Here is a 13,160-nt window from a genome sequence, read left to right on the forward strand (position 1 = left end):
ATGACAAACACTGGGTAAATCCAGTCACTATGAACACTGCAAAAGCAGAGTGGCTGAGGGGTATTGCAGACTAGTCATATGCTTCAATATTTTGTCCTCAAGAGCTCGGCCAATCCATTTAGCAAGGGAGCAGGACTCTAATAATAGACACAAGGATACACAGGAGATAAATGTACACAAGACAAAAATAAACCCCAGCCTTGTTATAATTTTAATACAGGAGCTAAACTGGGAAATGATAAACGAAGACCGTTTCCACAGTTGAGTCAGAGGAAAATTTAACTCCCAACAGCCCAAGAGCAAACACACACACTGAAAACTGGATGGGGGACTTTCAGAAAGCTAAAGGATTGGATGAGCATTACATTTTAAATAAGTTTTTCATTATTTCAAATTACACCAAAAAACCCAACGCTTTACCATTTTCCAGGGCAACCAGAAGCAGATTTTAAGCAGCTGTGCCTGTTCTCAGACATCAAGTGCCTGCAGCTGGGGGGCCAACATCCATCTCAAAAAGTTGCTTTCAGCTCCCTGAATGCGGCTTAGCTTCACAGCAGCTCATTTTCATCTCAGTCAGTGATCTCAAGTTAAAGTTTAATACACTCATACACAGCTATAAACTCCTACATACATTTTTCCTTTATGAGTTTTAGCCCGTCTCCAGTCTACGTGGTTAACCATGCCCCCCCCCCAGCCTCTGCTTTAGAAAACAACCTCTGGTGTTTAATGAGATTAACTATTTCCCCACAGAAGTTATCTGAGGGATAACTCTTCCCTTCCCACAGGAATACCCAGAGGAGCCTCAAAGATTTCACAACCTGAAGCCCTGTGTCATCACAAGTTATACTTTTGTGTACACAAACATCTTCTGCATGATCAAACGAGGACGCAGACGCAGGGGCTGTGGGCCAAAGGAGAGCTATGATCCTCTGATCTAACCTCTGACCAGATATCTCCAGCCAAGGGTTTCACCCAGCAGCTCTCAGATGCTGCTCCCCAGGCCTCCAGGCATGGGAACCACCACGTTCCTCAGCAATCTGATGCGGCGTTCATCACCCTACCTGTCCACCCAGCCCCTCCTACGTGTGACCCGGTACACAGCCAGGTGCTCCTCTAAAGGAGCTCCAACTTCACACAGAAGTGGCTTTGCAGCTGGCCATGGTGGTGCCTCTCAAAGGGCAGCAGCTACCAGCTGTATATGGTCCTGCCATATACAGCGTGAAACAGAAGTGGCCACACTAGGACATCTGCAGGAACCTTCACCTTGACAAATTCTCTGCTCTTGAGCCATGGCTCCAGTTCCCAGGATGATACCAGATCAGCCCACTCACATCCCTGGACTACAGGGGACTCCAAGCAGCCCTGGTATTTCTCCCATCTGATTCTCTTGAGCTCTAGCTTTGCAGCTCAACGGGCACGGGATCATTACTCAAGAGTGATGCGAGATGGGCCAGAGCAGATCTTTAACCACATTCAAGCTCTTCCTCTGCTAAATGACTGCTTGACCCTCATCTCCCTTACAAGCCAGCCCTGTCCGTGGCTTCAAAGCTCATTAAAAGGTCTACCTGGTGGCTAACAACCACAGGAGCATCCTTCTTCAGGTGACTCTCTGATTGGGGGGAAGTCCATGCTGGCAGATCATTACCAAAAGGATGAAGGCATAAGAAACTGCTCAGAAACTCCGTCCCTATCAGTAACTCGAGGACAGGTAGGGTGCTTCTAGACAGTACCTAGACTCAGATTTCTTTCTGTGAAGTAAGACTGGACCAGGCTAAATTTCATTGCACGTTTATCTCTGCTCAAACCATCCTACTAAAAAGGAGAAAACAGTCATGTTCCAGATGGGAAAGACTTTTTATAGCAAGCCATGGATATCTGGCACGCTTTGCTGAAGGTCTTTCATCATGCGCACAAGGTATAATGCTATCTAGTAATCTGATGAAACATCCATGGGTTTTTCAACCTCCTCTAGAAATTGAGATTCAACAGGAAACCACAAATACACCAGGCAATTAATTTTTCTTTACCAAATGTTTCCAGTCATGTTGCAATTTTAACAGTAAGCAAACTATTTGGGTTCTTTCCAGTTCTTGTGCAACAATGTTCCTCATTTTTCATTTTATTTTTTAAATAATCTGGCTGAGATTTAAAAAAAAAGAGTTTAAAACAAGTTAGGAAGTCAGTGTGAACAGAGCTTACTCTCCCCACTAAATATTTACCCCCCCAGAGGTTTCCGTATCACATAGCAGAGGTTTTGTACAAGCAACCAAGTAAAGACCTTTCCCAGCTAAAAATACAGTGAACAGCCTAAGAAATAAGAGCAGAACAACATATCTACCGACACAGGCAATGCCAAGCTATCTGAACCACATAAATAAAAGTCTCATTCAAACATCCCCCCCCTCCCCTCCCAGCACCATTCCAGGAGAACAAAGAAACATTAAGTCTTACTTTCCTGGTGTATATTTGATCAGGCCTTCTGTTAACACAATATGACAACAGCAACGAAGGGAAGAATATCACAGCTAAACAACCGTCTACCATTCCCCTTCCTTCTGCCGAGTCCTTGCTGACGCAAGGATGGAGCAGCTGCTGTCTGTTTAAAAACAGCTCCATATTTCATAAGAAGCTGCTGATTTCTGAAGGGACAGAAAACCCAGCCAATGGCTTACAAAATAAGAACCAAATGAAAGCAATTCAGGACACACTATTTAAACATCATGTCCATTTGCTCAGCTTCCTTCCAACATACCACCGCAGCTGAAATTCGTAAGACAAGTTTGTCCTCTGTCTCAGCCTACTCCATTATCACCACGAGCACAACTTCTAAGTATTCATCTAAAACAGAGCAGAGGATGCTGGAAAATCCCTCCCATGGCTCTAGATAAGAAAAATCTTGAAATATGGGAGAAAACAAACCCATGCGTCCAGCTTGATGCAATCACAGAAACTACTTCTGCAACACATTAACACTACCCTCCCCTAGTTGTGTCTTCTGCTGCTGAGGGACACTGTATCAACATGAAATGGTCATTTGGGATGGAAAGATTCTCCTTGAAGGACCTAGCCATATGTCTTGAACTTTTGAAAACTTACCAGCAAAAGACATATAGATATTGATATTAATTCATTTTTAATCAGGGATGTATCAGATATCTGGGAAGCCCCTCATCACTACTAAAATTCCACACTTAGGCCTTCTTAAAAATCTACATCATAGGATACAAGTCACTGCGTATTAGGACCTCAAAAGAAAGAAGCTTAAACCTTTTCTGTTCTGACTCTGCAGCTCTCATTTTGGCTGTTAAAAGCGATGGGTTATACCAGGCAAGACCCTCCTGAGGGGTTCCAGACGCCTGCTGTCTCCTTTCTAGTTAATAGCTGCTGTAAGAATACTGCTTTTTTGGCTGTTTGTGTCATGTTGATTAGCTTAGATAAGGACTTGGGGAAGGAGGAGGGAGAAGAAGAGGACATGCAGCGAGAGGAGGATTTAAAAAGAAGAAGAAAAAAAAGGCTTTCATCTGCTCTAATAATTAGCAGGTCATGCTGAAAATGATCAGCATCCCTTTAAAGCAACTGTGCATGAAATGTGCAGAGCCCTGCTCAGGTCACTGCACCCATGCAAGTCGCTTAGTTATATCAGTCACTAAAACCTTGTGGTTTTCTAAATTCCTCTGGCTTCATAAGGGCTCTGGCCAAGATCCTTCTACTTCCACACTTCCATTCCAGGAGACATAACAAGGCTCACCAATGTCGCCGCTCAGTCACAAGGGCGGTAGGCATAAAGGTGCCAAGGCAAATCAAGGATTAATTAAAGGTTTGCAAAGGACCTTCAGATGCTCTGATAAAGCAGCACAGGGAAACTTACTGCAAAGCATTTGCCATTCCTGGAGAAAACAAACTGGGTGTAAGAGCCTCCTGTTCAACACCAGATTTTCCCAGGGAGACCATCAACAAGGAAGAATCAGACTCTGCCCCAAACGTGACAAAGATCTTCCGTAATTCATCACCGTAGCTGCCGTCCCAGGCGTCTCTCTGCAATGCACATGTTGATGCACGCAGAACAGCCTCCTCCCTCAAGATGCACTGCCAGCTGTGGGTCCTGTACCAGGCAACCTTGAAAACTACATTGAAGGCTCTGTCTGGGACTTAATACATAAGCCCTGGTGCAAAATGAACAGAAGGGGCGGGGGGGGGGAATTAACAAACCAGCAACAGAGCTCTGGTCATTTGGGCTCCTCTTCCCCACCTTTACTCTTGCCTTCAGAAAAGACAGCATTCATCTCCTGGAGGGGCAGGACCAGTTTCGTGAGAGCACAGGTCGTTTAATAGACCTGTCCTCCTCAAAAGAGGTGAAAAGATGGTTATGACAATGATAATTCTTCCCCTGATGTACTCGTATCCTTCTATTAAGGACACATTACCTCAAAGGTCAGCAATTGTCAGCCAGAGCCAGCTCTGCCTTGACAACCCATCTTCAAAATGCATTAAGTGCCTGACTGTGCCCGGGACTGCAAGAGACGCCCTCAACGTGCTGTCTGGAGAGAGGAGAATTTCCTTCGGCAGCCGTGATGGCTGTGTCTTCTCAAGTGTTTTTAATTTCAACGGCTTTCCCTTGCTTCAAAATTGTTCCTCCGCCTCAGCTTAACGCTTATCCCCAAAATGACACACACCTTCAAAGCACTGCCGTTTGAAAGAAGCCCGGAAAGATGGAAATTAAGAGATTACTTTCAAATAAAGCGATGGGTTAAGTCATTGTGTCCAGAGTTACCACACATGCCATCGGGCCCCAATGCTTTACAAAGGCAGGAGCGATTCCCCAGGCACGCAGGGGGACAGGAAGGACAGGGGACAGTCCCTACGAGATCCGTGTGGCACAGGGACTGACGAGAAAGCACCAGGGCTGGTCTTGGAGGGCAAGAGCAAAGCAGAAATGCTTTGTAGGAAGGGGGGGCGGGGAAAAAACCCAAACACACACACCCACCCCCAAAAACCACCCACATATAAGCAGCAGAGACTGAAATCACCCGAACTCCCCTCATATGTCTCAGTATAAGAGAGAGCAGCAACACTGGAACAGTCACAAGAGCATCAAGAAGGAGCCAAAGCAAACTGCAGTGTAAAACGCATCCCTCTGTGGTACCCAGGTACTCATCTGAGAAAGGGGAATCTTCCTCCAAGAGGGCAGTGTGGAGTACCTCAATGACAAACCTCCAGCAATTATTAAAAAGGCATCATCCATACATAATTTTGAATTTAATTTAATTAGGCACCCTGCTAACTTCATTACTTATTTAACCGGACTGCTCATTCAATTTATGTTACTACTGTTTCAGATAACCGCTCTGGGCCCCACCTCAGTGGGAAATGCACTAGAGGATGCATTTAGGAATGCTGTAGCCCCAAGCCCATGCTCCCTCAACACTCAGCACCTCTCCTGGGATGGAGGCATTTACCATGTCTTGGGTTTTATGCCTTCGTTTTTGTGCCTGCATGCAGAGAAGTCCAGACGAGCTCAAGGAGAAAAAAAGGACAAAAAAAAAAAAACCACACACAAAAAAGCAGATTTATCATTGTTAATGCTTGTGCGCACCAGTCAAAGCAGCAGCCTCCTACATAGTTGCCAGATACTTCTTTTCAACCTGAGAAATACCCAAAAATAATACTCTGTGGGGCTTGGGGGATACACATCAGAGCACTTCACTCATCACCCAAGAGCGTTCTTCTAAAACCATCATCTCCAGAGCATGACACGTTAGGTCAGGACAGAAATCAAATGTCTCACGGAAGAAACTGCTCTTGCGACACTTTCTGGGGCCAGGGAGGTCAGCAGCCTGAAGCTGAACCTTTCACACCAAATCAAACCCAGAAACGGAGGATCCGACCAGCGCATGCATCCGCCTTCCTACCACTTCGGACAGCCGCATCCCTCCCCGTCTGCCAGCTCTGCCTGCCCACTCCAGCTGCTCAGACACAGCAGCATCTACCCGCTCAACTTCAGGAGTCTCCTCGGAGGACTCAGTCAGGAGTCTCAATTCCCTGCCCCATCAGAAGGGAAGCAGCACCATGGGTGAAAAATGGAAAAGAAGAAAGGGCACCTCAAGCAGATCCCTGAAATAGCCTGCAGTAGGTAGGAAGATACCTCAGCCTTAGACAGCAAGGTCTGTCTCAGAAAATTCATATCTATATAGATATATAGATAAAGAGGCATGATTGACAGGAGTAAGAGTGTGAAATGGTATAGACACTAGCTTGAAATTAGGTAATCCTCTGTTGTGTGTTGTTTTGTTTTTTTTAATTCCTTCTTCAGCTCAACATTTCTTCTTTAAATCGAGCTGCTCTGAGTATTCTCAGCACCCATTAAAAACTGAGAATAAAAAGCTGGACAGCAGCACAAAAGCAGGAACACCCCAAGGCACCCTTCCATCCCCTGTGCACCAGCCCTGCTAGCGCAGAGGTGCTGCTCACCATCGTGCAGGCGAGCTGCTTGCAGGCCCTGGAACAAACGTCATCACCTCGTGCAGTGTCTTGGAGACAGTGTTGTGGCATCCATTTTTCACACTCCAAATTAATTCCAGACCCCAAAATAATTTAAGAGCTTAGGAGTTCAATGTAATTTGCTCCAGTCAATGCACAGGGCTTGTCTGAAGCATCAGAAGTTTAGAGCAGCCTTATGAACAATCCATTCCCCACCCGCATGCTTGAGGATCTGCTATGTTAATGGCAGAGATACAGATCCACAGGTACTGTCTTTTACTTTGAGGTTACCTGGTAAACAAAAGGACTGAAATCACTGCCACAAAGGTTAACAGTTCTGTCACAAAGCCAACACGTAGTCAACAGCAGTAATAACCACAGTCACTACAAAGCCTTCAAGGAGAACCAGCATCAGCAGAAGCGATGAGTTTTCCAGCTAGCTCTCGTAAAAACGAAACTTCGTCTAGCTCATAACCCCACACTGATCTTGTGTTCAAGATGCTCAAAATTAAACCTCACACAAAGCAAAAGAAAATCTAATTTTCGGTTTCATTAGCATGAAACCTTCCCCAAGTGCAATATGAGCGTTTGCCTTTGTGAATAAAATTCGCAAAATTATTTGCACAGCATTGGGGAAAGTGTAAGTGCTAGAGTTCCCATCAACAGGGAAGGAGACTCAGTCTCACAGCAAAGCCATTTTGCTGAGAGAATGGAGGCAGAGGCTAATCGTTGCATCTGAAGGAGGACCAGGCTTTGCTATCTGGCCAGGAATTGGGCTGAAGTGGCGATGCCAGGATTATTTCGTCCTTCACAAGGTGAGAGGGATCACATAGACTCCATAGAAATAGAGGATCTTGGCAATTCTCATTTCCTACGGCAAACAGTTCTCAGGGGCCTTTTCCAACCTCCTCCGGCAGGAAGAGGGGAACTTCTAACACCTAATCGCTGACATTTAAGAATGTGAAGCTCCAACCATCAAGTTGACACCACAGCAGGGAATGCAGCTAACAGGTATACAGTTGCATGCTCCCCAGGGTGTGGATTTCAAGTTACAGTTTAAAAAGAAAAGAGGAAACTAACCTACAAAAGCAAGCAACTTTATCTGGGATGTATTTATCCACACATAGCATGTGGCCACACCAAAATGTAAACACCTGTGTGGATTATGCATTTCTCCTCCACCAGCAGTGTCCGAGGCATGCTCACATCTGGAACCCTTTATGTTTTAAATGCTACTTCTGCCTTCTCCTTGGTGCCAAAATGCCTTGAGGAAGCTGCACGTGCATGGGGGAGGAAAGGAGCAGCAGAACAGTCAGAAAGGTATCAAGGTATTTCAGATACCAACATGATGAACACTGTAGACAACTTGAGGAGCAGACATCCACCAGTGTGCACTATAGGCAGCAAATGAAGGAGATGACGTGGTTTGTAAGCAGCTCACACTAGGTGAAAATGACTGTTCTCCTGTGGATTGCAATAAAAAGCAAATCCACATTACTCCTAAGTAAACCCAATGTTTGTTATTTCTGTTTCTTTGTTTGCTATGTAGGGCTCTAAAGCCAAGCAGCAATGTTTCCTGGCCAGCTTGTGTTATTCACACACAACTTACAAATCTGGGCTTGCATCTGGATTTTTCGATGTCACAAGAGTTGCAATGAGTTTCACGGGCAGCCCCCAAAGCACGCAGCACTCCACAACACAAAAGCACCAACAAGCGGCATACGAGTCCTCCCCAATGCCACCCCAGCTAGGCTGCTGATCAAGGTTCTTTTAAAGCAAGAACTTCATAATGCATCTCTCTAGCTGCTCAGGGAGACAGCATTAAAACAAAAAGGCACACAGCTCTCAAGCTACTGTTTCCATCTGCTCAGGAGCTGCTTTTATTTAAGAACGAAATAAAACCAAACATGCTGCGCTGCAGCACTGACCCTGTGCACAGCGGCTTGGGTGCCTCAATCCACTTCGGGCACCCCCAGAGATTTTTCAAAGCACCCTGGAGACCTGCAGATAAACAAACATTTAAAGGGAGATGCGTGTCAGGAGGCCCATCAGCAGCTCTGTAAGAGATGTTTGGCATAAGAAGCTCAAGACAGAGGGCCATGCAAAACCCCTCTGCCTTCAATCACATCCGGGCTGACCTTCCCGACAGGCTCGGCTCACACAGCCTGCCCCTTGTCTTTGCTCGAGTTACCCCGGCAAAGACCGGAGTGACCCCGGCTAGCCTTTCGGCTCTTTGCTTTCAATGCCTAGCCTTCAAAGAAACCTGACCCAAAGTCCAACGAGGTTAATGGACAGGCACACATTGACGTCAGCGAGGTCCCTAGATAAGGCCACCGCAGAGTTTGCCTTATTCTTGGAATCAGCACCGCCTGGAAGCCAAGGAACAAAGTTAAGACTGAATGGCAGTGATAAACACGGGGTTTGCTGTCTTGGTCTTCCGGAGGACCAGCCTGTTTTCTGCACACACTCCTGGCAGGGCTCAGGCAAGAGAGGACTGGTATTAGAAGGCTTTTTCCATAACATCCAACTGGATTTCTCCACACTAAGCAACTGACAAGGCCAGACTTAGAGGTCAAACCCGGAGCTAAGACATCAGGTTGTGGGGAGGCCTGCACACAAAATGTTGACAAGAAAGGGTGAAAGTGCTCTTCTGCCCTCATTTCATCTTGCGTGCCAAAGTGCTGGGCGCAGGAAAATTCCTGGTCTCCCAACCTTTTCAGACTTGGGTTCCTCAGAGGTTCAAGAGTTACACTCAACATCTGTCCACTGGTAAGAGCAGACGTGACCTCATTTGAACACAGCACATAACGCTGGGACTGACAGAGTCCCAAATATTTGCCTCGTAAGGCTGGAGGTTCGCAGAGCAGCTGTGTTATTTACTTTCAGAGTTTAATTCTATCCAAGGCGATTTTTGGGCTACGCTCCAGAGATGTTTACCTCTTGCACCAGCCTACCCTGCCACAGACCCTAGGAACCCAGTTATTCACCAATCCCCTAGCAGAAAAAAAAAAAAATATATATATATATATAAAATTACTAAACCCAGTTCTTTGATAGAAACTCCCTGAAGATCCTCACATGACATAAGAGACAGGAGCTCTGAGAGACAAGTACTCCTCTGCTCCCGTGCCAGAACACCTGTTTACTTGGATGCCAAATACCAGTGGCTCAAAAAAAAGTATGAGCCATCCTTCTCCCCAGCTTCTTTTGAAGATGATGGATGCATCTGGTTGGGAAGCTGAGCAGCAGCACACAAAAAGGCCTTTTTAACACCCCCATAGCGCACAAGCAAGACACGCAAATCAGTCACTAACAAAGATCAAGTCCTCATTAGACCTGAAATAGGAATGGATCATACAGAACAGCATTTTTGAGAATTTGTGTATTAAAGCTACTTTTCTACAGCAGCAAAAAAAAACCCGAAGAGCCTAAGGCAGTCCCAGGCAGGACATGCAAGCTTAGTAAAAGTGCTGGTGCTTAAAGGGAAAGAAATAGTGAACCGCCCTCCTCCCTTGAAAATAAAACATGCCTTTCAGTATGCAAGACAGCATGGAGACTCTGCAGAGGATGGAGACCCTCAGCACTTCATAGCGTGCCCCAGGCTGTTGCTATGAAACGGGATGATGGTTTACTGGGTGTTAGCACAGCTTAACAGACTCGCTTCCAGGTGTATCGTTCTCTGCACCCATGCTTGCAGAGCCTTTACACAAAGCAGGCAGCACAGCTAGGACAGTCTGTAGTCTTGGATCAGGTTGTACTCAAATCACCCACCAGCAACTTGGATGCCAGCAATAGTCAGAAGTGTCAGGTACTTCTCAGAAAGAAGTACCTCGCTAAGAGCAGCAATAGTGGCCACTCCAGGAGTCTTAATCAGAGTTTTAAACAAGTCACTGCATCAGTAGAGGTCCACCACTGCCACAAGACCAGGAAGAACATGAGGAAGCAATCACTGAACATCTACCAGTAACCAGGGCACTAATTCAAACACCAATAAAGACAGAAGGTGGTTTGCACGGTCTTCAACCAGCCCTCAGTCTACCTGTAACAGCCCTTGAAAGAACAGAGCATGGTTATTTTAGGACCAACTTCCCCACCTAAGGCCAACAGCTCCTAGAAGAGAGCCTGAGGAACAAAAGCATGCTACCAAGCCACCAAAGTCAACATTACAGTGTTCACAGCATCAAACCAACTGAGCAAGCTTTTACCTACAGACACCACCAGGCTCTGCCCCACGCCAGTGCTGTATGCACTTCACAGCGGTGACGGCGTCTAGCAGCAAAGCCCATCACAGCCGAACCAGGAGAAGGTCACCAAGGGGAGGGAGGGAGCTCAAGGGAAACGTACAACAATGTACGGCATCGTTGGGAAAGCAGCAGGAATGTGGCACAAAGGTAACTGCTACAGCCTGGGGCCATCAGATGAAAGCAGGATCAATACTCCACTATGTTGTTTAACCCGTTTATTAGGGGGGGAGGCAGAGATAAATGAGTATTTGAGTTGCCAGAGGGTACACTTTCACCCCAATCTGAGTCAGCCAGATGCGAGTTCCTGCCCAGCAACACCATCCCAGCCAAATGATTTCAGCCTTACAGTTCACTTAACCACAGAATACAAAGAGCCAGCAACCCAGCAGTCGATAATGGAATAAACTATAGGTCAGTGACCAGGGGAAAACACACCATTTAAAATTATTCCAATATTGACATGCACAGGAAACACAGGCCTGTATTTTATTTATTTATTTTAACCAGCCTATCTGCTCAGAAGCAGCGCTGAAGCAGCTGCTAAAATTACAAGGTTAGATTCTCAAAGTCTGTGGGTAAACTGCATAATGCCAGCATATACTTACATCCATAAAAGCATGCCACTTGCAAGCAGGGTTGAGCGCGCACGTGATCAGCCACAACACAGCGTGCACGCACTTGCTTATCAGTACATCAGCAGGCGAGGGTTAGGAGGTACCTGAGCGCGCAGCACGGCTCTGCCAAGCTGCCTTTGAAAGCCTGGCCTGTAGCCAAAAGGGAGAGCACAAACTCACTCAAAACACTCAGCCAGAAGCCCAGCCAGGCTCATTTATAGCTCCATTTCCTCTCAAGGCTGCTTTTCCCCCGGAAAATGCTGCAATGACAATTTGCACCTTAAGATTAAAGATCGCTACGGCTCTCTAGCGACTGAAAACACCCAGAAAAGCCCCTTTCCCCTCCCAAGTCCAAGGAGCATTTCTTCCATTGCATATGAGCAAAGTGAGGATGAGGTAACACCAGCAATCGCACAGGCACCATGCAGAGAACATCTCAGCTGAAGTTCATGCGGTACCACAAAGCAACCTTATTTCCTCAAAATAAAACAAGATGATGTGAATTCAGCAGGGCAATTCAGACAAGCAGTAGGCACTAATTCTGACCAACCTCTCGGCTCCATCAAGTAAAGCAAAACCAGCTGCGCCATGTGTACCAAACAGAGTTTCCAGCCTTTAAGATCAACAGAAGTATTCGGTATGATCCCATGCTTACGCCCCACCACACAATTAAAGTTAAATTTTAACACATTTAGACAGCAGGATCTCAATGCCAATTCATCCTCTTTGCAGAGCTGGCTGCTGCAGTCCTCTGGCCAACCTCCCCGCACTGAACGCGATCCAGAGCACTCTTCATCCGTGCTGGCACCCGCTGCAGCCATCGCTCCGTACGCATTAACCAACCTGCCCGGGCTGATGCAGGCAGCGCCAGGAGTGTGGCACTGAAGCACCATTTCGCAACGGCAGCAAAGGAAATGCAAAGCCAAGATCGATGACTTTTCCAGGAGACCACCAAGGAAATAAATTACACTGTTCCCAAAATTCATTTTCCCTCAAAAATACCTGCTTGCCAGAGGGAAAAGCCTTCAAGGCTGAATTTAGTGCTCAGTAAAAAGACCAGATTAAGAGCCTCGGAGGCCACTTGCTCTGTTTCTCCCCCAGCAGAACTGAAAGAGTGGTGAAGATAGGCCAGGCAGATCTCCTGCATGCCACTGAGGGGCAAGCGACCGACGTGAAGGGCTGCAATAAAGTTTGGCTTCCCACCCCAGCCACTCCTTGGCATCTTTCTCACCACCGCTAACAAGCCCACCGCGATTCCCACCAGCAGGAGAGGCACCTGCCCATTAAGAACTGGACTCCTGCCATTGACTCGCTGGACTTGTGCCACCCCATGGGATGAGATAGCCCTGGCTGCCCGCTGCGAGCCCTCCCAAGGCTCAGTAGCCCGGACCTGAGCCTGGCAGCTCCCAGGGCTGCGCCACTCCCCCTCTTGAACAGGATGAGAAAGCACGGCCTTTATTCAATGTCTGTCCCTGCCTCTCATTTGCTTGGGAAATAACCAGCAGGTAAACAACACCCAGCTAGCAATTTGCTTACCGATGTGGAAAAAACCTTCTACTTTCAACTTTTTTCTTTACTTTTTTTTTGTTTTGTTTTTTAATTTCAGTGAGTAACAAAGCCTTAACCCAGGCTCAATAAAACACTGCAGAGCCTGGCTCAGCTCACTCTGGCTACAAGCAAATCAATAGCTTTCTTATATCTCTCTGCTCTGCTTGGGAGGGAAAAGGGGCCACTTCTTTCCCAGCCAAGACATCTGCACAAGGCATCTATGTGCTGTGAGCCAGGACCCCTCACGGGGAGAGCTGAAAAGAGATGAAAGAGTGCT

General features: G+C 46.7%; 1 protein-coding gene across 8 annotated transcripts in view; it reads right to left on the bottom strand.

The window, feature by feature from the left end:
* NCOR2 (nuclear receptor corepressor 2) overlaps positions 1-13,160 on the bottom strand; it is a 258,591-nt gene that overhangs the window by 211,541 nt on the left and 33,890 nt on the right. Inside the window, exon 1 of one of the 8 annotated variants that reach the window (XM_075515984.1) lies at positions 421-558. The exons of the other annotated variants lie outside the window; for them this stretch is intronic. The gene's annotated coding sequence lies outside the window, so the exon portion shown is untranslated. Of the gene's footprint in view, positions 1-420; positions 559-13,160 lie in introns of those variants that run through there. 8 annotated transcript variants of the gene reach the window in all.

The sequence above is a fragment of the Mycteria americana genome, chromosome 13 (genome assembly GCF_035582795.1).
Source record: "Mycteria americana isolate JAX WOST 10 ecotype Jacksonville Zoo and Gardens chromosome 13, USCA_MyAme_1.0, whole genome shotgun sequence".
NCBI classification, from domain to species: domain Eukaryota; kingdom Metazoa; phylum Chordata; class Aves; order Ciconiiformes; family Ciconiidae; genus Mycteria; species Mycteria americana.